Source organism: Zootoca vivipara, chromosome 2 (assembly GCF_965207765.1).
Source record: "Zootoca vivipara chromosome 2, rZooViv2.hap1.1, whole genome shotgun sequence".
NCBI lineage: Eukaryota > Metazoa > Chordata > Lepidosauria > Squamata > Lacertidae > Zootoca > Zootoca vivipara.
In genome coordinates this window covers 47,387,290-47,412,061 of record NC_142584.1, presented here as the reverse complement: position 1 = coordinate 47,412,061, position 24,772 = coordinate 47,387,290, and the positions used below count along the sequence as shown (strand labels likewise).

Genomic DNA, 24,772 nt, shown 5'->3' with positions numbered 1-24,772 from the left:
ATATTGCATAACTGGCATCTGACCACAGCTTTAAGGGCTTGTGCAGTCTCTGCAGATGCACCAGGTGAGGGTGAGTAGCGCTCCCCGTTGGCCTCCGCCTGTGCGCGGGTCCTGTCCTCCTCATTAAGCAATGAAGCATAAATTCCTGCTGCAGTCATTTGCTGAGGGTCTTGAGCCCCCAGTTGGGCTGCAATAGCATTATAGGACTTGGGAAGGCTATTTAGCACTGTAAAGCAATAAATGTCGTCATCCAAATTGACGTTTCTGTCAGCTAGCTCCTGGCGTAGTTGACGCATCTGATGCAAATGGGCTCTCAAGTCTCCTCCCTCCTTCAGACGCAAATTAATTAATCTCTGAAAGTATAATGTTGTTGATCCGGCACGCAACCTCAGGTGCTCGTCCCGAAGATGAGTCCAAACATCATAAGCATTATCTAAGTTCCGAATATGAACCAGCTGTGATGGGTCCAAATGCAGAACTATTGTTGCCCTTGCCTGTGCGTTGCGATTCAACCACCTTTGGCCTGGCAAAATGGGCGGTGCGTTCTGAATCAACTCAATAAGTCCTTGCCGGATAAGAACACATTCCATTTTAACACTCCACGTTGCGTAATTTGAGTCATTTAACAGAGGACACAAACTCTTGGGTGTTTGATCTGAATCCCCGGCTTTAGCCATCTTGCTTCTGTAAGCGTGCTGCTAGCTTCTGACTTCAAAGTACTAAGAAGCTGCAAATTAGGCTTTCGGCAGGCATCTGCAATTAAGCTGCTGCTTTAGAGGTTTTATTGCCGCTATAAATCAGTCCCGGTTACTCACTGCTCCGGTGATAAGGAACTCAGACTATCCGTGCTCTTCCTCCCCTGGAACGCAGGAACCGGTGACTCCCAAGCAGGCGAAATTCCTCAGGATCAGCTGCTGCAGATTGAGGCCTGTTTACGTGCCTGTTTTCACGCTTTTCAGAGGTCCGTGGATCGGAACCAGAGCTCAACCATCCTCTGCTACCACTGTTGGAATATTGGGGTGTAAATCACCAATATTCTTACTACTGCCACTGGCTTCGGTAAAGAAGACAGCAAACAATCGTAGGTGCTAATCTACGTTTATTCAGAGAGTGTGTGTTCAGCCATCACTCTCCAGTTCAGAAGAAAGTGAAAATAGAAAGAGAACAAAGAACATCACATGACAGGAGATCAGGTTACAGCTTGAGCTCCTGTGTGGGAAAGTTACAGCAATCACATAAAGTAAACATTCATCCACATGCAGCATCTGTGCCATGCAGAGGATTTATGCTAACAATCCGGCCCACGGGCTTTAGGTTGCCTACCCCTGCTCTACAGGATGTTTCATGTAGCAAAACAGATACTGTATATCCAATTGGTAGGCATCAGTTTTCTGCAATATGCCCCGTTTTTATTACTCCCATTACTATTTTCTTTGCATGACGTTCTTTCTCCAAGAAGCTTAGGATGCCATATGTTGGGTTATCCCATCTTATTTTCAGCCCTGTGAAGTAGGTTAGGCTAAGAAGTTGTGGTTGGCCCAAGGTCACCCAGTATCGTGGGTGAACTGAGATTAGCCTTTTCCTGTATGGAAGGAAAATTCCATGTAGGAAACTGGCAATGGCTGAAGCAGTCCAGAATGGCCTGTCCTTAAAGCCCTGACAATTCTGTGTCTCTCCTACTGTTTTAAGCAATTTGGCTCTGGGAGGTGAAAATAGATGGGCTACTTTCACATTTTCACTTCACCTTCATATGCCAGTGATCTGACACCAATCTAGAGCTGTTATATTTGGGTTCCCACTTCAGGAGAACATTGTATATTCTTGAAAGATGCTTCTCTTACATGGTTTTCTTTTGTTGTGAGCATCATCAAGACACTGGCTTGGGTCCAAAGTTCCTGCTGTGCAAGCAACAGAGCTCCCCTCTGTTCCACCCACTTCCACTTGCACAGAAGGAATTGCTTGTTTCCTAGTTTTCCTCCATCTGTTGCCCTCTCAAATCTGCAAACTGGCTCTAGAAAGCCAGGGAACCCTCTGAACATGAATACCCAAGTCCTATAGGGAGGGTCAAGCTGGTTGTCAACAAGAATCTTCAACAGTAATGCCAACAAGCTGTGAAGGAAGCATAAGAAAATCATGTAGAGATGTAGCAGAAGATTCTGTGCATGTCTGTGAGAGAGAAAAGTAATTGAAAAGCCTATGGGTGGAAAAGCTGGAAGTGAATTCTGCTCTTGATGCTGCTCAAAAACTGAATTACTATTTTCCAACTCAAATTTATTATTGAAACTCACTTGTTTGTCATGTCTCTATTACAACTCTTTTGGATGACCATCTGATCATATATATATATATATATATATATATATATATATATATATATATATCCTATATAATAATGTCCATGTTGTCCCTGCGTCCAGATGTCCCGTGTGTCCCTGAGGTACTGCGCATGTGCCCCAGGGATACAGGGATTGGACAGCAGAGACTGCCCGCGCGCACTCTCCCCCCCCCTCTGCCTCCTCCAACCGCCGCTCCCGCCGGACACCGCCTCACTGCAGGGCACGTCAGGGAAGCGAGGGTGGAGGCCGGCGAAGGCCTCCTCACAACCCTCCCTGGCCCGTGAGAGGAGCGGCGGTTGGAGGAGGCAGGGGGGGGGAGAGTGCGCGCGGCTCCCGCCGGACACCGCCTCACTGCAGGGCACGTCAGGGAAGCGAGGGTGGAGGCCGGCGAAGGCCTCCTCACAACCCTCCCTGGCCCGTGAGAGGAGCGGCGGTTGGAGGAGGCAGGGGGGGGGAGAGTGCACGCGTCCTTCCTGTCGGCGGCTGGGGGAGAGGAAGGAAGGAGAAAGCGCTCCTCCGTTCCTGTCCCCCTGCCACCGACAGCAAGGACGGGTCCCAGGGTTCGGAGAAGCGCTGCACAAGCGCTTCTCCGAACCCTGGGATGTCTGCTTCCTGTCGGCGGCTGCGGGAGAGGAACGGAGGAGGAGAAAGCAGCGCTTTCTCCTCCTCCGTTCCTGTCCCCCTGCCGCCGACAGCAAGGACAGGTCCCAGGGTTCAGAGAAGCGCTGTGCAAGCGCTTCTCCGAACTCTGGGAGGTCTCCTTGCTGTCGGCGGCTGCGGGAGAGGAACGGAGGAGGAGAAAGCAGCGCTTTCTCCTCCTCCGTTCCTGTCCCCTTGCCGCCGACAGCAAGGACAGGTCCCGGGTTCGGAGAAGCGCTGCACAAGCGCTTCTCCGAACCCTGGGATGTCTGCTTCCTGTCGGCGGCTGCGGGAGAGGAACGGAGGAGGAGAAAGCAGCGCTTTCTCCTCCTCCGTTCCTGTCCCCCTGCCGCCGACAGCAAGGACAGGTCCCAGGGTTCAGAGAAGCGCTGTGCAAGCGCTTCTCCGAACTCTGGGAGGTCTCCTTGCTGTCGGCGGCTGCAGGAGAGGAACGGAGGAGGAGAAAGCAGCGCTTTCTCCTCCTCCGTTCCTGTCCCCTTGCCGCCGACAGCAAGGACAGGTCCCGGGTTCGGAGAAGCGCTGCGCAAGCGCTTCTCCGAACCCTGGGATGTCTGCTTCCTGTCGGCGGCTGCGGGAGAGGAACGGAGGAGGAGAAAGCAGCGCTTTCTCCTCCTCCGTTCCTGTCCCCCTGCCGCCGACAGCAAGGACAGGTCCCAGGGTTCAGAGAAGCGCTGTGCAAGCGCTTCTCCGAACTCTGGGAGGTCTCCTTGCTGTCGGCGGCTGCAGGAGAGGAACGGAGGAGGAGAAAGCAGCGCTTTCTCCTCCTCTGTTCCTGTCCCCCTGCCACCGACAGCAAGGACAGGTCCCAGGGTTCGGAGAAGCGCTGCGCAAGCGCTTCTCCGAACCCCAGGATTCTAGCGCCCGTTATTAAACGGGCTGAAAACCACTAGTATATATATATATATATATATATATGAAATTTACAAATCATTGGACACTTAATGTACATTGAAACATTCAGGTGCCTTTTTTGGTGTTTGTTTGTTTGAATAAGCAACAAACAGCATTGCTTTTTACAATGGAAGGGCAGGGTATCAATGCTCTTGTGAACATTGGGGGGAGGGAGGGAATTGCTAAAACACAGTCACAAATGCATGAGCAAGAAGTGCCTTTTACTTGTGCAGTAGGATGTTTGGATCCAAGCCAATGCTAAATCTTTCTAAAGCCCAGCATGAATTTGGCATCAAAGAAGTACAAGCAAATAACCTGAACCAGACTATAGATTTACAAGCTATCTAGATGTGGATGCATGCACAGCTTTGCCTTACAATTTAATTTAGAGATAATTTGATATTTGGGGATGGGGGAGTGAATAAAGGCTAGAGACTGGAAGATAGATAATAGTTCTCAAGTTACTGCTGTTTCTTGTTACAGGCTACCTGAAGCAGCATTCAATGTGGAGTTCCTAATCCCAAATGCTTCCAATTCAAAATGCTTCCAGGGTGCTTCTGGGTAGGTGTTTATTGTATGGTCAGCACCACTTGGAGATTTTGTTACATTAAGAGGCAAATAAGTTATTAAAATGAAAAATAAAGTATGCTTATGCATGCAAGATTTTTGCAGTCTACCCACAATGTCACTTGCATAAATAAGAAAACAGGCCATGCTGTCTGGCTCCAGGAAACTCTTATCTGTTCCAACACTTTCAGTTAAAGATATGCTATGGAGGTGTTGTGGAGCAAAAAGGCTTCACTTGATTTTGCCCAGGGATGTAGGCGAGGAGGCTGCCTGTGCTCCCTCCCTCCCTTGCCAGAGCAATGCAAGGGCAGAGTGGGACATCTGTGCCATGCAAGAGGATTGCACAGACCTGCCAAGGACAGCTGCTGGTGCTGAGCCCTGGTGATCCCCTTATCTGGACCCTGTGAACTGCTGCATTGAAGCACAGCATCATCCTGGGAGATTCAGCAAAACATCTAATGCAACCTTGATTTCAGCAAGGCCTTTGACAAGCATGATATTCTTGTATAGAAGCTGGTAAAATGCGGTCTAGACAATCCTACCATTCAGTGGATTTGTAACTGGCTGGCTGACCATACCCAAAGGGTGCTCATCAATGGCTCCTCTTCATCCTGGAGAGAAGTGACTAGTGGGGTGCCACAGGGTTCTGTCTTGGGCCCAGTCTTATTCAACATCTTATATCAATGACTTGGATGATGGGCTTGAGGGTATCTTGATCAAGTTTGCAGATGACACAAAATTGGGAGGGGCGGCTTAGGGAGCTGGGTATGTTTAGCCTGGAGAAGAGAAGGTTAAGGGGTGATATGATAGCCATGTTCAAATATATAAAAGGATGTCATATAGAGGAGGGAGAAAGGTTGTTTTCTGCTGCTCCAGAGAAGCGGACACGGAGCAATGGATTCAAGCTACAAGAAAGAAGATTCCACCTCAACATTAGGAAGAACTTCCTGACAGTAAGAGCTGTTCGGCAGTGGAATTCGCTGCCAAGGAGTGTGGTGGAGTCTCCTTCTTTGGAGGTCTTTAAGCAGAGGCTTGACAGGCGTATGTCAAGAATGCTTTGATGGTGTTTCCTGCTTGGCAGGGGGTTGGACTGGATGGCCCTTGTGGTCTCTTCCAACTCTATGATTCTATAAAGTCTGCACAACCACCAAGCCAAGCGCAGCTATGGAAATTGGCCCACTGAAGACTCCACATTCCTTTTTTGACTGCTAGTTTGGGAGTTCAAAACAGGGGTTTTATATCAAGCACCTGGCAGGCTAAATTACATGGCCACATTTCACTTATAGTGTCACAAGTTAGACAGGCCTCACTTAAAGAATCTTATATGGATGGAATTGCTCCTCTTCACCTCCACAAACACCCCACTTGCCCCCGGCTGGCCTTCCTTCCCACCTGTAGCTACAGGCTTGGTTTTTGCTTTCTGCTGCTTCTCTAGGGGAATACGGGAGTTTCTCAGCCTTCATGAAAGATAGGCAAAACAGTAGTTGAAAATCAGGACTGGTGATATCTGCAGAACTTGTGAACAGCACAGAAGTGAAATAATGCAGAGCAGACCAGTTTGGAAGAGAGTAGATTCAATAACTTCATCTGGCACAGAAAGCAGCGGTTCATCATTTGACAGGTGCTGAGAGGGCATATAACACCACTTCTCACATCCATTTGGACTGGTTGCTGTTTTGCTTCTGGGCATGGTTCAAGGTGTTGGTGGTTCTTTAGACACTCAGCCTGGTATAACTGAGGAAACAGCCTCTTCCCCATGAGCCTTCCCATCCACTGAGGTCATCAGAAGGTTATCTTATTGATGCCTCCTGTACTTCAGAGCTGAGATTAACAGGAGCACAGAGAAAAATAGTAGTAGTAGTAGTAGTAGTAGTAGTAGTAAATAATTCTATGATTATTTTTTATTACTAATCATTAGATTTATATCCTGCCCCTTCTCCCAAAGAAGTCAAAGGCAGCAAATACACAAACGATAAAACCATCTAAAAAACCATTCCAGTACAGATGCAGTCTGGGAAAGATCTTTACTTAAAATGCTTGTTGAAAGAAGGAGGTCTTCAGCAGGCCCATCTAAGGACTCTGGTCTGGCACCATTTCTCTACATTTTCAGGAGTGCAGAGAAGGCCTACCCTATATCATCAGGCTTCCAGTTACAGCTACTTGTTGTTATTGGCTGGCACTAGTAAGTGAGCATGGAGGTTGTTTTGTTTTCTTTAGAACAATCAGGGCTGGCCCAAGACATTTTGTGGCCTGAGGCAAAAGACAAGATGTCGCCAACCAGCTGAATCTTACTTCAACAATGGGGATAGGTAGGGATAGGGGAGAAATCTGTCTCAGTTCACATTCAAAGGCAAACCTACCAAATTCATCAGTTTCCGAAAAAATATGGGAACTGAAATCAGCCATCATTTGAAATTCACAGTTCTTTAAATTTTGCAATGCAGTTCTCCAGCTAACGAATACTGGTATGTACAAAAAATGAATATACTGGGGTAAAGTGTGTATACAAATGCGTGCATTAGTGGAAAAAATATATACCAATTGTATCATATGAGAGGAAAGTGCTTTGCAGAAATGGGTATACTAGCAACACTGCATAGGAAAATGTGTAGTTTAGGAGACATCCACACTAAAATGCTGATGAACTCTTGTTAACTGAAATAAAATCACAAACTGAAGTGGAACTATGGGAGAATTGAACTTAATATTGGGAAAATGAGGCTCAAAAGGGAAACCAAAACTTTGCCCGTCTCAAGTGACAGGACAGCAGCCTCCATTGTGCCTGTGGGCAGAAGCCTAACTTAATTGTGCAAGTCTGTTTTGGGGGCAGATTTCAGCCACATGGCACACACAGCTTTGTCCTCCAATACCACATTCCCTGCTCACTCACCGCTCAGCCTGGCACCTGCTTGCTAAGACAACTGCTGCAGTGCAGCAGGGGCAGCACACGTCATGGGAACAGACACACGGTTGTGATGCCTGCAGGAGGGCATGGCCTGTTCTAGCTGCCTCTCTGCTTGCTCATTCAGTCAAGGGCTATTCCCAACAGCATTGCCTGTGATGAGCTGGGAGGAGACAACTAGGAAAGACCACCAGCTCATCTAGTCCAGCAGCAAGCAAGCATTGCCACTGCCAGGGACTCAACTCAGGAAGATGGGAACAGGCAGGAATAACTGCACCTAGGCAGGAGTGACAACTGCTCTCCAGTATCCACCACCTTATTTCAAGACTAATTTTAGGATTTGTTTTTAAAATACCAGTATCAGTTTTTAACATCAAGCAAATCTGCTTACTTTCAGATTTATCAGACTGCTTATTTTCTGCTGTAAAATAGAAGTAGTGTTGGGTTTATACTATGTGTATCATTCCGGCAGCTAGTGGGTAAACCAGATTGGGAGGTTGCTTATTTCATTTGCAAGAAATACTTTTGGTTTGCGGATGTGTGAGGAACATCACTAATCTGCTGGGTGCCAGCAGTTGGCCAGGTTGGGCCCAGGTTGGGCCCTGGTTAAGGACCCCAGGAGGTTGGAAGGGCCCCTCACCAGCCTGATCACATCACCACCCCAGCCATCCACAGATGCTTTTGAGTGGGAAATGGCAGTGCTACTTTTGAATGGGAGCCAAACTGAGCTCCCATCTGTGGTGGCTGCCTGCCATTTTAACTTACCCAAACTGTAGGTTTGGGAAGGTTACCATAGATCTATGAAATGCATCAATTTCCTAGTAGCTATATGGGCTGGGGCACTGCATTTTGAGTAATTTATAATGGATGGGAGCCAACCATGGGTTCCTATTCAAAAGTGCTGCCACCTGCCAGGGCTGAAATGTATCCAGGGGCCCAGTGTTCAGCAGTGGTGGCAGCAGAGAAAGTACATGGCAGCTGCCACTGCAGCCACCATAGTCGGAACTGGGTCCTGCCCCTAGCTGGGGTGTATGTGTTGGGGGCTCATTATCGGCACTGTGCCAAAGGCTTCCCATTGTCTGGCGCCTGCCCTGCTTTAACTGCTGACTGCTAGTGCATTGTGTAGTCAAAAGGTGCTTGTCTATATACCCTATATACCCTAATCCTGTGAAAATATTGAATGTCTCCAGAGGCTGCCAAAGATTGTGAAAATTCCTGGAATCACAGAACATGCAAAGGCTATGATCTAGCAGGCGTGTGAAGCTGATGCAACAGCAGAGGGGCAACAGCTCTTTTGGGCTGATTACTGTAGTAAAGAGCAACTCCTAAAATAGAAACGGAATTAAAGCACACACACAAAAGAGGATGAGGGCCTCACTTATTTTGTCCCAGAATCATCTCCTCTGAACAGCTTGCGGTGCCAAGCGGCCTCCCTGGAAGATTCTGGTAGAAAAGATGGCTTTATAACATATAAGAAGAGGCAATGATACTCAGCAGCTGTAACAAAACAGCCTCAAAGCCCATTTTCCTAGACTGATATAAGAGAAGTTCCTCTGAAGATGCCTGGAGTGAGTTCTTAGTTCTCCCAAGAGAAGAAACAGAAGCTTTATCAACTGTGTCATCTAAAACTGGACTGGACAAAGCCCTAGAATAATATCCTGTAGTAAACAACCCTGCCTTGACTCCCAAGAGATTGACAGCATGAGAGCTTTAGTCGCTCTTTTAATTCCGTATCCTAAAAATAGCAAAAAGCCCTGTAAACTTCAAGCCAGGAACCAACTTTAAGAACTATGGAAGAGCTGAGTAGGGCTAGAAAAAGGAAGATACGCTATGAAATCACAAGGTTTAAGTTTCTGTTGTTGTTCTAAAAGCTGCAGGACCAAGGTAATGAATCACAGAAATGAAGAATAATACACTGACCACTCAGGCAAATGAGTAAGATTCCCTAGAATGCTGGATAAAAAATATTTTTAAAAACCCAAATCCATCTCTCACAGCAGTGAATTCTAAACACTACAAGTAAAAACCAAAACCAAACCAGTGCTCATTTTATATTACAGAATCTGCATAATATATATAAATGTATCTTGATTTGGAAATAACATTTTAACACTTGTATGGCACATTTAGATGGTCAGAGCACTTCATACACATTATATATACACTCATAATTCTTACAACAACCCTGTATGGTAAATCAGTATTATTATTATTCCCCATACTGCAGAAGGGGAGACTCAAAGAGAATGACTTTGCTCCATAGGGAAGTTGGCAGAATTGAGATTTGCACCAGGAACCACCTGATTTGCAGCTGAGTCGCTTAGCCACTAGGCTGCACTACCTTGATACCAGTATATGACTGATGCGCCAGAGGACAGGAGTTCTGTATAGGGTGGTGGTGATTAGGTACAGAGCAATGGGGGTGAGTGCTGAAATGTCATGCCTGATCCACTTATGAAGGCTGTTTTAGAGTCGAAGCATTTATAGCAGCTGCCAAACAGAAGCTTTTTTGAATTGGTCCATGAGCAGGTTGCCATTATGTACTAGTAGGAGCTGTTCAAGAACAGCTGCTCACCATGTGAGTCTGAAGATGCTTACAAGCAGCTAAACCAAAAACACAGAAGGTTTGCATGGGGAACTGCATTATGACCCACTGCACACGAATGCCATGTGAAGTAATATGAGGCAAAATTCATGCACTGGCCTTGATGCTTCTGCTGGTGTTTTGTTTTGAAAGGTGTTCTTATTCAGCATTACAATTACCATACTCTGCAACAGTCACTGGTATCTTCCTCAAGAGTTTCCCATGACAGTCATCCTATGTTACTAATTCAAAATGCTGCTAAATAATTCAGACTGCAGTTGTGCTTGTTGTCCTGCTTGTGGGTTTCCCATAGGCATTTGACTGGTGACTCTGAGAATAGGATGCTGGGCTAGATGGGCCTTTGGTCTGAACCAATGGCGCTCCTCTTGCGTTCCAAGACAATGGAACTCTTCCATGAAGGTTAAAAATAAGTCATAGAAAATTGCATGATTAATGCACAGTTAGAATATTCTGACTATGAGCCCCTAGGTAAGACACAGGTGGGGGACAATAGGACTTAGTTGCTGCATTTGTATGATCCCTATCATGGACAAGTGCTGTGGATGCATATTCTCCTCTCACCCCTTTCTTCCCCATCTCCTGCTTTACTTTGGCACAATAATCCTGACTTGTATTAAACCTGAGTTCTCAAACCATACAACAGAAGGAATGAAGGGGTCAGGGAAGACTGCATGTCCATACCCATCTTTCACTGCTTCATAAACCATAAAAATTGACAATCATACAAATGTGGCTATTGGGTGGACATTATGGCAGATGTTTATATTTTTCCTAGTATGATGCTCATTCTTACATGACAAAGAGTAATCTTGTCAATATTTAATAGCCCTTTTGCTACATGTGGTTTGAAAACATTGAGTATGGAAATGTACTGTCAGAAGCTATCTGCTCTTTGTTACCTTCCGGCTCTAAATAGAAGTTATTAGTCATGGTTCAAACTTGAAGCATGGCTCAAATCTCAGGTTTCCTCTTGCCTGACATAACACCTAGAATGAAATGGCAAGGATCCTGTGTGATGAAGCCAAGGGCCTAGATAAACTGTGCAACTAATTCTGCACGCACCCCAAGAGAGGTTTGGACTTACATTTATACTTTTACATTTATAACCCATCTTTCCTCCAAGCTTCTCAAGGTGGTACATACCTTTCCCTCTCCAATTTTGTACTCACAACAATTGTGTGATGTAGGTTTGGCTGAGAGACGGAGATTGTCCCAAGGTCACTCAATGAGCTGCATGGCTGAGTGGGGATTTGAACCCTGATCTCTCTCAGATCCTAGTCCAAAACAGAGCACCCTCTGCGCCCTGACCCCACCCCTGCCCGCAAACACTCGCCCCCACCCTGGGTGCCAGAAAACAGTGCCACACACCTGGCTGGATCCAACATTTTTAGGAGTGAATTTGGAGCTGACTGTCCACACCTTTGGTCACATGTCACTGTTGCTAGAGACAGTGACTGGAGGGTTCTCCTTTCCATGCTAATGGTAGGGAGCACAGCCAAATTGAGAAAAGCTCCATGGGTGTAGTCATAGCCCTTACATACTCTCGTTCCTCCAGCCGGTAAATGTTATGAGCATGGACATGGGGAATAGCCCTTTGTGGGGGGGGGGGAATATAATGCCCCCTAGAATTCTAATATTGAAGGAGCCTAGGAGATTAGAAGAGGTTAGACCAGAAGGATTACAAGTGTCTGTCTGAGCTATGGCTTATCCCAGAACTCCCATTGTTGCCTGCCATTTTCTCCTCCAAACAGCACCCAGCCCAAATTGACAGTTTGCACTGGTCAAGGTGCAACAGTACAACAGATGCCTCCCGAACCACACTTACCAATCCCCAACCCAGGGCTGGCTCTACGGCCAAGCTGGGTGGTGCAGGGCGCCAGGCGCCTGCCCGCCCGCCCGCCGTGCACTGCGCCCGCCCACCTAGCTCCGGCCACGCAGCTCCGCCTGCCCGCCGCGCTGGGAAACGGGGCAGGGCGGGGGCACCGGAGGGATCCGTCGCACCACAGTGCCAGGGCGCCAAATATACTTACGACGGCCCTACCCAACCCTTCCACATAGAAAGCATATTCCACACAAATGAAAATATTGACAATGCATTCCAGATCTTTCACAAATGTTGAGGGTTTTTTGCAGTAAAGGGAAAAGGTGTTGTTCTGGAACATTGTTCTGGAACAGCAGATGAATCAAGGCAACATGTGGAAGAATGCCAACAAATCCCCCCAAAAGCCAGCAATTATGCCCCTATAAAACGTAAGTGCAGAAAGACCCTCCACTAAGGACTCCAGTATACAAGCAACTTTTGCATTGCTTTGTATTTATAAGAACACCAGATGGATGTTTTAAATGAGAAGGCCACCAGAAAGTCCTTGCCTATGCAGTAACTTCTAAAAAACAGAAGCAATAACATTTAAATGTTCCTTAGTTTGTGTGTTGCTCAATGACACACAAAGTATGAATGCCAACATCATCACTGCCAAGGACATGCCAGAGCTGGTGCACATACTCTGAATGTGATTGAGAGATGCACAGAAACCCCTCTCGTTTCTGGAAGAGCCGATAATGGGATTAGTTTCAATGTGCCCACCTTGTGTTTGAGTTCTGGCAAAAAAAGAGTTACATTTGGGAACAGAGTGGAGTACTAGCCATCAGTTTTTCCACCTATCTTAGAGCTGTTGTTGCTTTCCAGTATAGTGATAGGAGTTAATCAGGATGTAGTTGAGGAATTTAGTTTCACTGAAAAAACATCTTTCATATGGGCTTCATGACCCCCATTTCAACTGTAGGTTTCCACACCTTCCACCTTGTATCATTTCAGATATAGCGTACACTATGTACATACACTTACCTGATTTTTTAGTCAACATCAGGAATTAGGTAATCTAAATCCATTCCTGCCATAACCCAGTCATCATTTCTTTAGTGCTAAATTAGCAATTCCATTCTGGTCATGCCTTTGATCTGGAGGTCAATTTTTGACAATCTGCCCAAGGAGACGAGGGGCACCAAAAGGATTCCATTATTTTCTGAAAATGTACACTGTTCAGCCAACAGACTACTTTGTTATCTCACTAAGTATTGTAATAACCTATTCATCAAAAGCTTTGGAGTGATTCTAGGCTTTAGGATACACCTGGATTTTTAGAAGGTAGCTTTTGTTTCAAGATAATCCCTGCCCATTTCTATTTCTGCAGAGATAGTGGCTCTCAGTCTCAGACACAGAGTATGCATAGATGCTCATTTTCTTATAACCATAATATTGAAATGCAAGCTATTTGGAACTACCCTTACAGATAGTAGTGGTAGTAGTAGTAGTAGTGATGATGATGATGATGTTCTTATTTATACCCCGCTTACCTGTCTGGGTTTCCCATCCACCTTGGGTGGCTTATAGCACATAAAACAATTGTAAAATATTAGACATTAAAAAAAATTCCTGAGAGTTGCTTTTAGATGTCTTCTAAAAGTCAGGTAGACAATTTGGAAGCTACAGCTGGTACCAACTACAGCAGCTCAGATCATGAAAGACATCAACTCAGAGGGAACACCATTTCAGCATTAGCTTCCAGGCTGTTCTAAGATGCTTTACCTACAATGCCCTTGGAAACTGCTCAATTTAAAAACAACCTCATCCTGCAGTGTGTTCTACAGAGGATTAATATATCTCAAACTCTGTGCTAGCCTGGAACCATCTTTTCCCATTCTACTGAACTTCAGGAAGTGATACAAAACACAATTCTTGGGGAGGTTAGGGTTGCTTCACACTCATGCCACTCCTAACACTGCAGTGTAGGAAGGATTTGCAGTCATGTCTACTGAGAAGACAGTTTCTCTAAGGATCTGCAAAGTGCCCAGCAACTTTCTAATAAACCAACTGTTGTATGAAGTCTTCCAGTGCTGTGACAGTAGTAACAAGGCTCTCTCGTTAGCAAATCCATATCTTGAACTTGCCCCATAGAATATATCTTGGGTGTCTGAAGTGAACTACAACAGCTTTTAATTAACAACCACTGCATTTAGAGGGGGGAAAGCCACTAAAGCAGGCATGTCAAACCTGCGGCCCTCCAGATGTTTTGGCCTACAACTCCCATGATCCCTAGCTAGCAGGACCAGTGGTTGGGGAAGATGGGAATTGTAGTCCAAAACATCTGGAGGGCCGCAGGTTTGACATGCCTGCACTAAAGGGTCATTGTACATAGGAAAAGAAAGCTACAGTAGGTGGCTTTCCTGAGCTGTCTGTTTAGTTCCTTTCCCCTTTTTCTTGTTTGCTACTTTTGTATCCAGAAATGTATTTTGTTTTTAAGTAAAATACCCAGTTTAAAGTGGTGAGGTGAAACCTGCTCAGTAATAAATTATTCATTGTGTGCATGAACTAGTCAAAGTTATAACGTGCTTAAGTTCCATTGATCTCATGGAAGAGATTTAAGTCAGTGCTCAAATATTCTGTTAAAACCACTTTAAAAGTTGTTGGACTATGCCCTGGACATATATATATATTCTATGTGTCGTCTGAAACCTTTGAACAGTGGGCCTTACAATTTTCCAATCTTTGGAGAGAAACAATAGCTGAAAAAGAACAAAACCTCATTTTTAAAACAAACAAACAAACAACCCATGCAAATTAGAAAGACAACTTAGCTCATGTTACGTTTAAGGATGACCAAAGAATTCATGAATTTTCCTAAGGAAGTGGTTGTTACAGATATCAGATACCATGCCAATCACTTAATCTGGTACCTAATCCATTTCGTACTGCAAAGCTGAACATAAAATAAAGATAAATAAAAAGTTTTGTCATTCTTGTGTAGATTCTAAATGTCACAGCTCAGTTTGAAAAATTGCCTTTTGCTTCTTGCAGGTATACACAGCATACATTTTTGCATGATTCACATTTGTGGCCACACAGCAGATGCATGGAATCCTTCCATGCGTAGAAAAAAGCCTCCCCTCCTTATTTCTATGTGATCTCTAAGCATTTTTGTGTCCGTATCAAGCCACTTTTTACAAACTGCAGGCTTTCTGCTTACAGAAACACTTTTGTCTGTGTGCATATTCATTGGCAATTATCCATGCAAATTAGATGTGGAATTATCTAATGTTTTGATAACCTGGTGCAGCATCAACAAGGAAAAACATGGGCTATTATATAGACATGGCCACATACTGCAGTGATGCTGTTTCTGGAACAAAACACTGCATTTGGATGAGTCATCCACAACAATTCCACCCTAACCCACAGTGCCAGTGAGCACCCACTCATGCTGTTTTGTGTTGAATGGCAGAATGAGATTGCTTAGAAGCTAACTTCTGACACAGTGTTGTGTTATACAGTAAAATATTTATAAATGTCTAAGAAGTGGGGAGTTTGATGGAATAAATCAGACAAGGAGGATATCTGGGGATACCAACAAAGAGGAACTGGAGAGGTGAAGAGAGTGGGGTGGAAGCTGAGCTGTGAACACTATAGGAGCTGTGTTTGTGTAGAACTCTGAAATATTAATAATCTTGGACATTACAGTGTGAAAAAGACACGACAAATCATTGGTATAATACACTGCTGTAAAGGCTAGTTATCTGTAAAATATTCAAGGTCTCATCATAAGTTGGCCCTCCCTTTCCCCAAGTGGTAAGAAAACAAGGGTCATGATCCAGTTTCCATTGCTATGGATGAGAGAGCACTGGAGGCTTATGGAGTCCTTATGACCCACTGGAAGCAATTAAGTAAACTCCTAAAGCCAGGCAACATGAATACCAATCTTGCTTCAGATTTGCAGGGCAACTGCTTGCCTCCACAATAATGCTTCAGTTTTAGTTAGCTCCAGCTTAAACTCTCTGTTAGCTTCTAGGTTCAAAGTGCAGGCTTTGACCAATAAAGGCTTATGTTACTCAGGACCCCAGTACCTCAAGGATAGGCAGCCTGGACTCTGTGGTCCTTATTTTATTTCTTTATTAATTTGGTAAACTGCCCTTTATCCAAAGATCACAGGGCAGTTCATAACATAAACGTACAAAATGAGAATGGGAAATACATAATAAAAACAGAAACAAAAACAAACCAATAACACTCACAAACCATACCTGCCAAGTTGCTGTCAGAGAAATAAGGGACCGGGCCGGAAATAGCAGACCGGAAGTAGCACTGCCGCTATTTTGGAACTGGGCGGAGCATGCTCAGAAGCAACTTTTGATGCTGCTCTGCCCAGTTCCAAAATGGCCGCCGTGCCAGAAGTCGCACTGCAGCCATTTTGGAACTGGGCAGAGCAGCATCAAAAGTTGCTTCTGAGCATGCTCCGCCCAGTTCCAAAATGGCCGCACCGCCAGAATAAACCGGGGGGAAAAAAATCCGTTTTTTTTCAGCTAGGGACAGCTGGAAAAACGGGGATTTCCCGGGGAAAACGGAAGACTTGGCAGCTATGACACACACCCCAACAAAAACATTTAAAAGGACATAGAATGTTAAACAGCCAAAGGCCTAGATAAAGAGAAACGTGGTGATGGCACCTTCACCAGAAGCCTATAGCCATGTGCCTCAGTTGAGGCTGGTGTGAAGGGGATCTATGCAATAATGGGCTTTTTCTTTGCCCATGGAAGGCTCTCCTCATAAAAGCACACTCGGCATCACCCTTGTCAGTTCTTAAGTGCAAGGTTAATATATTTTTATTTACCAAGGCCTTTGGTAGTTAAGCTAGTCTCCACTCTAGTGCTCATCTTTTGGTGGGGTGGTGGTTGGGCTAATCCTTTTTATTGTATTGATGGATGATAATTTTATATTGCATGCTGCTTTAAAATGTACTTTTAATTTATTTTATCTGCTTGTATTTTATTCTGTTGTTAAATTGCTTTGAAGCTAACAAATGCAATCAAATGCAATCAAATGTAAACTAGGCAGCAGAACTCATAATGATATAAATATTTTTAGCAGTAACTTTGGATTTGGTATCTGATATCTTTTTTAAAAAAATTTTTAACTACAATTATCTGATATGGGAACTTCAGGGTGATTATTTATATCCTATATTTGACTTATTCCATATTAATAATTGTATAAATGTGACTATAGGCTAAAACAATTCCAAGCCCTAATAAACAGCTGGCTCCTGTTTCTGATTCCTTGAACATATATTAGGATTTTTAAAAAGAACACCAGCACAGCCATTGCCATGTCACACAATGCTTGCATCCTTGTACAGGAGTGAGAGGCCCTTATATACTAACTGCAATGAAGAAACTGACCCTGAGAGATTCTAGCCATGGATCCCCCCCCCATGGAGCCAACTCCTAGGGGCCAGGGGCCCTTTGTGCCCCCCCCAATAAAAATCTCTCTCAAAGTTGATGGGCATTGCCATTCAAATAGTATGTGTGTGCCACATCATGTGATCAGTTATGTGGTGTGGGACTTACCTGCCATCCCCCAATATTTTATTCAAGTTGGCACCCCTGGTCCCCACTAGTGAAGCTCCTGTGCCTTTCATTCTTCACCACCAGAGCACTATATTCACTTAAAGTCTAGTAGAGTGAGCTCTGAGGTTCAAGGGCACTATCTAGGCTGCAGTGCCAACCCGACAAAGAATTCAGTCAGCTGACCCCATGGCCAATTCCTTAGTCCACTGACTTGGCGTTATAAAAAGCCTTAGCACCAGAGTTTCTGTTCTATGTCTCTACAACTTTGCATCATAGAATTGTAGAGCTGGAAGGGACCCTGAGGATCATCTACTCCAACTCCTTGAAATGCAGGAATATGGGGATAGAACCTACAACCTTGGCATTACCAGCACTATGCTCTAACCAACTGAGCTATCCACTTGTCTCTGGTGTAAGGATGCTTTTAACTGCTGTCTGGCTACTACACACCTGACTGGCTGCTGTGGTCTTTGCTTGTTGCTCTTTAACTTAACTCCTGGCTGGCTCCTACATACTGTACTTACTTCTGGCCCACTTGGATGCCAGCCAGCCAGCTCCTGGAGCCCAATTGCCTACAACAGGAATAGGGGATCTGTGGCTCTCCAGGCAATGCTGGAGTACAACTCCCATCATCCATGACTGTTGGTCATGCTGGCTGGGGCTGATGGCCATGGAGTCCAAGGACAACTGGAGGCCACAGGCTCCTTAGCCCAGAGCCTGGCTCTTACAGAGGCTTAACAGAGGAAAAGAGAAGTTAGATTGAAAGGTTCATTTGTTCTCTCTGTATAGCGCTGGGGCAGCTTGCCAGTTAATGAACTGCAGACAATCACATGTAATCAATGGTTTTTGTAGCCTCACACATATACAATTAACCAACCAGAAAACTCACAGACACTGGTGACAACAAATATCTAGTCAAGAGGCTATTGAACCTGCCCCCGCCCCCCGCCTTATGCATTTGAATTGCAACTACAATTTGAGTTTTTAGAGGCGGAAGAGAGTTATGAAGCAAAGGGATGGCCTTTGAATTTTGAAATATTGCTAGGTTTCACATTTTCAGCCATTTTTATTAGATTGAGAACACAGAATCAACTCAAAGTTTCTGCAGCTTTGTGTGTCAGTGTTAGCTTGATTTGTGTGTAGGGACAGGCCATGGGCACTTTCTCTATGGAACCCCCTAGATAAAGCAAGTGGAGGCTCCTTACCTTTGCTCTTGCCAGTTTGCCCACTTGGAGAGGGCGAGAGAACAGGCAGCATCTGTAAGGAAAAGGCACAGAGAGGCAGAGAGTTAGGAGATTCAGCAATGTGCCCCCTGCTGGCCCCCATGTGCCATTCCTGTACTGGTACTGGAATGCTAGGGAGGTTCAGTGGAAATGAACCTCATGGTGGTGAGGTTTAGGTCAGGATTGTTTACGCTGGGATTAACTGTAGAGCGAGGAGAAAGGCCAGTGAATGGTTGGTAATGTATGTGGATGTGGATGTACACATGCCTGTGTATATGCATCACACACACACAACAGGTTTTGTGCTTGAAGCATGGTGGAGAAAAGGGAATTATTAAAAAAAATCTATGTAAGAAACGGGAAAGATCTGGAACAGTCAGTACTATATTGCAAGATACATAATACATCATAGACTTGTTAGGAGTCCAGAATTACTTTATTTTTTTTGCCCAAAAATCCATACTTGGGTTGTGCTAAGTGAAGAATGTGCAGCAGGTGGGGAGCAGCACACAGCAGAGGAAGGCCTTGATGACTATAGGCTCTGTTGTCTGCTGAGTTCACATATCAAAAGGAAGAAAAATCAATCCAGAAAAACCATTTACCAGGAGAAGAGTGGCTTTATTTAGGGAGGCAGCTTCAACCACCTTTTGTATCCAGTCTCATCAATTCCACTCTGGCATGAGTTAGCTGTAGGAGGTTTTTTTTTGGGGGGGGCAGGGTTAGGGTTAGGGTCTGTCCATAGAAGGCAATATACCACTGAAACATACACTTGTGTTGAAACACCAGATATTTTCCAAAACCTGCAGCACAGTCTTAATACTGCTTGCATTGGACAGATGCCATGGAATAAGGCTTGAACTTCTGCTCAGAACCGCCTGAAACCAACTCAGGTGAGATCATACGTTTGCAACCATCCATTGTTACATGGTCTTCTGAAAATCATCTCACAAGATACAATCTGGCAGTACAAATATCCCTGAAGTGACTTGTCCTTTACAACTGTGCCCTCCCTCAGGAAAACAAAAACCAAAACCCAGGACATGCCAATTATGATGATGGTGCAGCATAGTAGCTAAGAGTATATGCTATGGGTATGGAAGTATCCAGTTCAAATCTCATTTCAGCTACTATTTCTGATATGGAGAGAGAGTCCCTCTCTGCAATATGGGAATAATACTGTAATACTTATTTACCTAGCAGGGTTGTTGCAATGATAATATATTGTACCCATGAAGTCACTGCATGAGCAGAACATCTGCTTTCACAAGAGAACTCCCCTCCATCCTCCCATATACTCCTCACCCCCAGCCTCCTAATCTGTGTTGGGGATTCCCCTCAAATCTCCAGACAGATTAGGGGGCATGTGGGAGGAGATTGACGGGAAGTTCCATGGCACAGATTAGATGCAATGCATGACAAATTGTTTGAACACTTAAACAACTGAACACAACTCAATTATTATAGTAATGTAGACACTGCGTGCGCGGAGGTAGCACCCTTGCACTGTAACTGCTGAACCGAATTGCATCAAATTAGGACAAAGCGTACCTTGCCCATCAGGTAGGGATCTGGCATTTTAAAAAATTCCAAAAAAGCACACCTTTCATACCTAAAATAATGATTAAACACAAAAAAGTGGCGCGCAAATTATACATCACCAGCAGAAGCTCTGAAGATTCCAGCAGCATCCAATAGAAAGGCAGATCGCGCACTGTCACCAGCAAAAACTCTGAAGGGAGGTGCCAAATAATGATGTCATCAACCGAGCAACTGAAACCACCAAGGCGGCCATTGCCAGACAACCCACAGAATCAGGCCAAGGAATGGCATAGCTGCCAAGTATCCCGTATCCGCCGGGAAAACCCCTTTTTTCTTACCGTTTCCCGGCGGTCTCCCGTTTAGGTTAAAATCCCGGTATTGTCCCTTAAATCAGCTTCGGCCCAGCGGCCATTTTTCTGGTGCCGCTTTGCCCTTCTATGGGCACCAGAAAATGGCGGCGCCGGCGCCGGAAGTCGCTTTTATGTGTTTCCAGTCATGCACGGAAGCGACTTCCGGCGCTGGCGCCGCCATTTTCTGGTGCCCATAGAAGGGCGAAGCGCCACCGGAAGTTGCGTTATGCAACTTCCGGTCATGCGCGCGCTGCCGATCCCGGATCTTTACGTCCGGAACTTGGCAGGTATGGAATGGAGATACAGGGCGGAGGCTTCAGCTGGCATTTAAATACTAGCCCAAGCCAAGGCCGACAGACTAGGCCTCGCCACTACTTTAAAACCTACAAACTAGGCCTCGGCTCTACTTTACAGCCTACAGACTAGGCCTCAGCTCAAATTTACAGCCTACAGACTAGGCCTCGACTCTACTTTACAGCCTAAAGACTAGGCCTCGGCTCCACTTTACAGACTAGGCCTCAGCTCTACAGACCTTTAAATACTATCCCAAATGGAGCCCTGGCTGGGGAGGGGCCCAAATAGGTCATGGGCTGACGTACGGTGGGGGGAGCCACAGGGTGGGGGCAGGGGGGACAGGATACCTCATGGGTCGCTACAGGATGGGAGTAAACACAGGGATGAGATAGAACCAGGGGGGTGGAGGAGGAAAAAACACATAGTTCAGGGGGAAACGGACACATCCTCCCCCTTTCCTGGGAAACATTGACCCTGAGCATAGCTGACAAGTTTCCCCTTTTCTCGCGAGGAAGCCTATTCAGCATAAGGGAATTTCCCTTAAAAAAAAGGGAGAACTTGACAGCTATGACACTGAGTCAGGCACAGCAACACATCATGGATTGTCACAAGGTGGGGGCAGCCACAGGGATAACCCACAGCAACGCGCGGGAGGGTCAACTAGTGGGGGATAAAATCAAACCCTAAAGCCAAAATGAAGCATCCACAGAGCCAAACAATGCTCCCCAAGCATCACCCTCTGAGAACAACCATCCAAGTAGGACTGGAACCACCACAAAGCAGTGTCACCCACCCACAACATAGACAGGCACTCCAGAAGGATACCATGGTTGATGGTATTGAAAGTCACTGAGAAGTAAAGGAGAATTAACAGGGACATATTTTCCCTGTCTCTCTCCTGACAGAGGTAGTCATACAAGGCAACCCAAGCCGTTTCTGTGCCAAAACTGGGCCTGAACCTCTTAGATGTGAAGCAGTTTTACTACAATTTCTTAAAACTGGCGTGTTACTCCTCTACACTCTCCTCTGTCATAGAGTTGAGAAGGAAGAGGGCTAAATCACACTTCAGACTAAGGAGGTGGCTGAAGTATATGAACAATTTTATAATTAATTTATTCAAGCTTTACAACAAGTGGTGGCATTATATATTGAACAAAAAAATTCACTTACACGTTTCAGCACTCTATAGGCTTGTATGTGTATAAATTTGTCGATATTTATTCTGAGTCCAGAGAACACAGAGTTCTGTAAGTGGATTTTCCTGCTGCCACTGTGCCAACTTGTTCTACCTCCAGAAAAGCCACTTCTAGGTAAAAGGGTGTTGTATACTTTGGAATGGCAGTGTTGTACAGGAGGATGCAGTGGGGATGGTGGGGTGCAAGGAGGGGAGCAGCAAGAATTAGAAATACTCCCCTTTGTATGTATGGAAGTAACTTCTACTGGTGGTAGGAGTTCCTTGGATTCAAGTCAGTATTCAAAAATTATTCAAATTATTTATTATTTGGAGCTTTCATAAGATGCTAGGATCTATTTTGCGGCGAATGTCAGTACTATGACATCACTGTTGTCCACAGCTATGTTCATGTAGACAGCAATCAAGTGGTTGTATTAATCTCTCCCATGGTAATACACACTTCCATTTTCCCCAAAAAACCGCAACAGGGAACTCTGCATGCTAGCATGATCACATGGGATCTGTTGGGCGTCCATGATGGAAAATTCAGATCATGTAATCATTTGTAAAGGGCTCCAGGAGTGAATCACTTGGGGCAAATCTTATACCTGGAGTTGTATTATAAAGTACAATGCTTGATGTGACAGAAGGGGGAGGATGGAAGACCAACGTCATAAACCTGTGTGTCCAAACTGGCCTTTGTCATTGCTCCTTATGGCGAGGCATGGCATTCAAATGACATTCTTGCAGCTGGTGCCTAGAAACTGCAGCGACTGCTGTTGCTAAGAAGCACTTTGAGCTGGAAAGCAATTATCCAAGCATGGTGTATTCATTTAAATAAATGGGATGGAATTCTTGGGAGCACACGACAGATTGCAGAAGGCCTCGTAGATGGAGCTGCTGGATAGGCCACCTTTTGCTGGTCACCCAGAGGACGGGAAATCACATGCCAAAGTGGAGATGGCTATTTGCATTAATGTAAAAGCGTTAATCTGGTTATTTGCCAGTAAATCCCAATAGATGGTGGTAGGACATGCTTATGATTGTCAGCGCACACACCTCTTAGTAGTATTGTTATGGTAAGAATCCAAACTACCTCTCTCCTACCTGGAGAGCTATAGACTTCATTTTACATCAAGCTCCTGCAGTTTAATACAATGGCATTATACAAGATGTCTGCAATCCACGGCTTGATTTGAATGAGGAAAAGAGTGGGTGTCAAGCTGTGGCAATGTCAACTATTGCAACTTCAAGATTTCTTATTAAACTCTAGTTTGGCATTTTAACTCAATCCACTGCTGCTCGGCTTATTTTTCTTGCTCATCTGACAAACTGAGTATACTGAGAAGGGATCAAGGGCCTGCTCGAATGTATTCATATCCCATAAAAAACACAGATAAACAGAGAGGTTAAAAGCAAAATAGTGATCTCAGCACTTGGGAGAGAGGGAGGTTGACACCAAAACAACATCAATTTCTCATTGAGAGATGTGTGTTTTTATTTTATTCAACAAAATTTATATACTGCTTGATTGTAAAAACAACAATCTCAAAGCAGTTTACAACATTGTAGAATAAGACATTAAAAATATTTACAAAAAGTTGGAAACAAGTATTTCAATATTTATAAAAAATCAACACTAGCTAAAAGAAAAGGGAAAAAACCCATGTTTCTATAGATCTGGATAGGCATGCCTCAACAAAAATGTTTTAAGCAGGTGCCAAAAGTTTCACAGATTGAAGTACTTGGGCATATTACACGGGGCAAGGGGATACTACAAGGAAACTGGTCCCAAGCTGTTAGGAGTTTTTGTACTAATAGTAGTACCTTGAGCTTGGCCCAGCAGGTCTTTACCTCACTATGTTCTTGACATCATGGTACTGCTATTATTTCCAAAACACTATTAAAAGAAATCTAGTTCAAGTTCTGTCTAACAAGTAGTAACACTAGCAAAAGGGATGCACAAAGCCCCAGATGCATCTAGTTAGTTCAGTGGGGCAACATGGATGCACATCTAGGTGTGAATTTGCACCATCTACAGAAACCTCCTTTTGAACATGGGTCCCCCCAGTTGGATTGAAATAACCACAATCCTGGTTATTTACATGCAACAATCCAGGTTATTTACATACACACTTTACAGATGAAAAGCTGATGGATGAAGGGAGTGCTGCTTACCCAATAAGATATAGCAGCCACAGAGGTTATGACTAAGCAGGTATTTAAACCCAGGTAATCCACAAAAGAGCATTTGACTGTCACATAATTGTGTGTCTGACTTTGTAACTAACAAGGCTTTCTTGATCATCCCAGTAAAGTGAAATAATTTGTGTTTAAGAGAAAATTCACCTTAAGGCGAAATTTGCTAATTACATTTCAAAATATGTGTCATATGACTAAACATACCCATGCTGTTTTTATGCCTATTATGTTAATTGCATATGAACATCTAGAAGTCAGAGAAATGGTAATATAATAATTTTTATTAGGATCAACTTATTCTCAGCATACATGTGGTTGAAGTGGTTAGAAGATGGGACTAGGTTATTGGAGACCAGGGTTCATATCCCCACTCAGCCACACAGCTCACTGGGTAACCTTCCGCTAGTTAAGCACTCTCAGCCTAACCTATATTATATATATATTATATATATTACTACTACCATTGACACCTCGTTCGACCTGCTGCCACTTGCTGACCGCTAGATAGCCTCAAAGACTATAAAGACTGGTTTGCCTTTAATTTGTACATGCTATCTGTTTAACGTTTGATTTTGGCTCTTGTGTCAGCACTTGTATATGGTTCTCTTATTGTTTTCTCTTTGGATTAATA

At 44.6% G+C, this 24,772-nt stretch overlaps 1 long non-coding RNA gene across 1 annotated transcript in view; it reads right to left on the bottom strand.

Moving 5' to 3' along the window:
* The window catches only part of LOC132591735 (uncharacterized), a 52,944-nt gene that overhangs the window by 9,422 nt on the left and 18,750 nt on the right, over positions 1-24,772 (bottom strand). Inside the window, exon 2 of the long non-coding RNA XR_009557161.2 lies at positions 18,565-18,616. This is a non-coding gene — a long non-coding RNA (uncharacterized LOC132591735). The remainder of the gene's footprint in view (positions 1-18,564; positions 18,617-24,772) is intronic.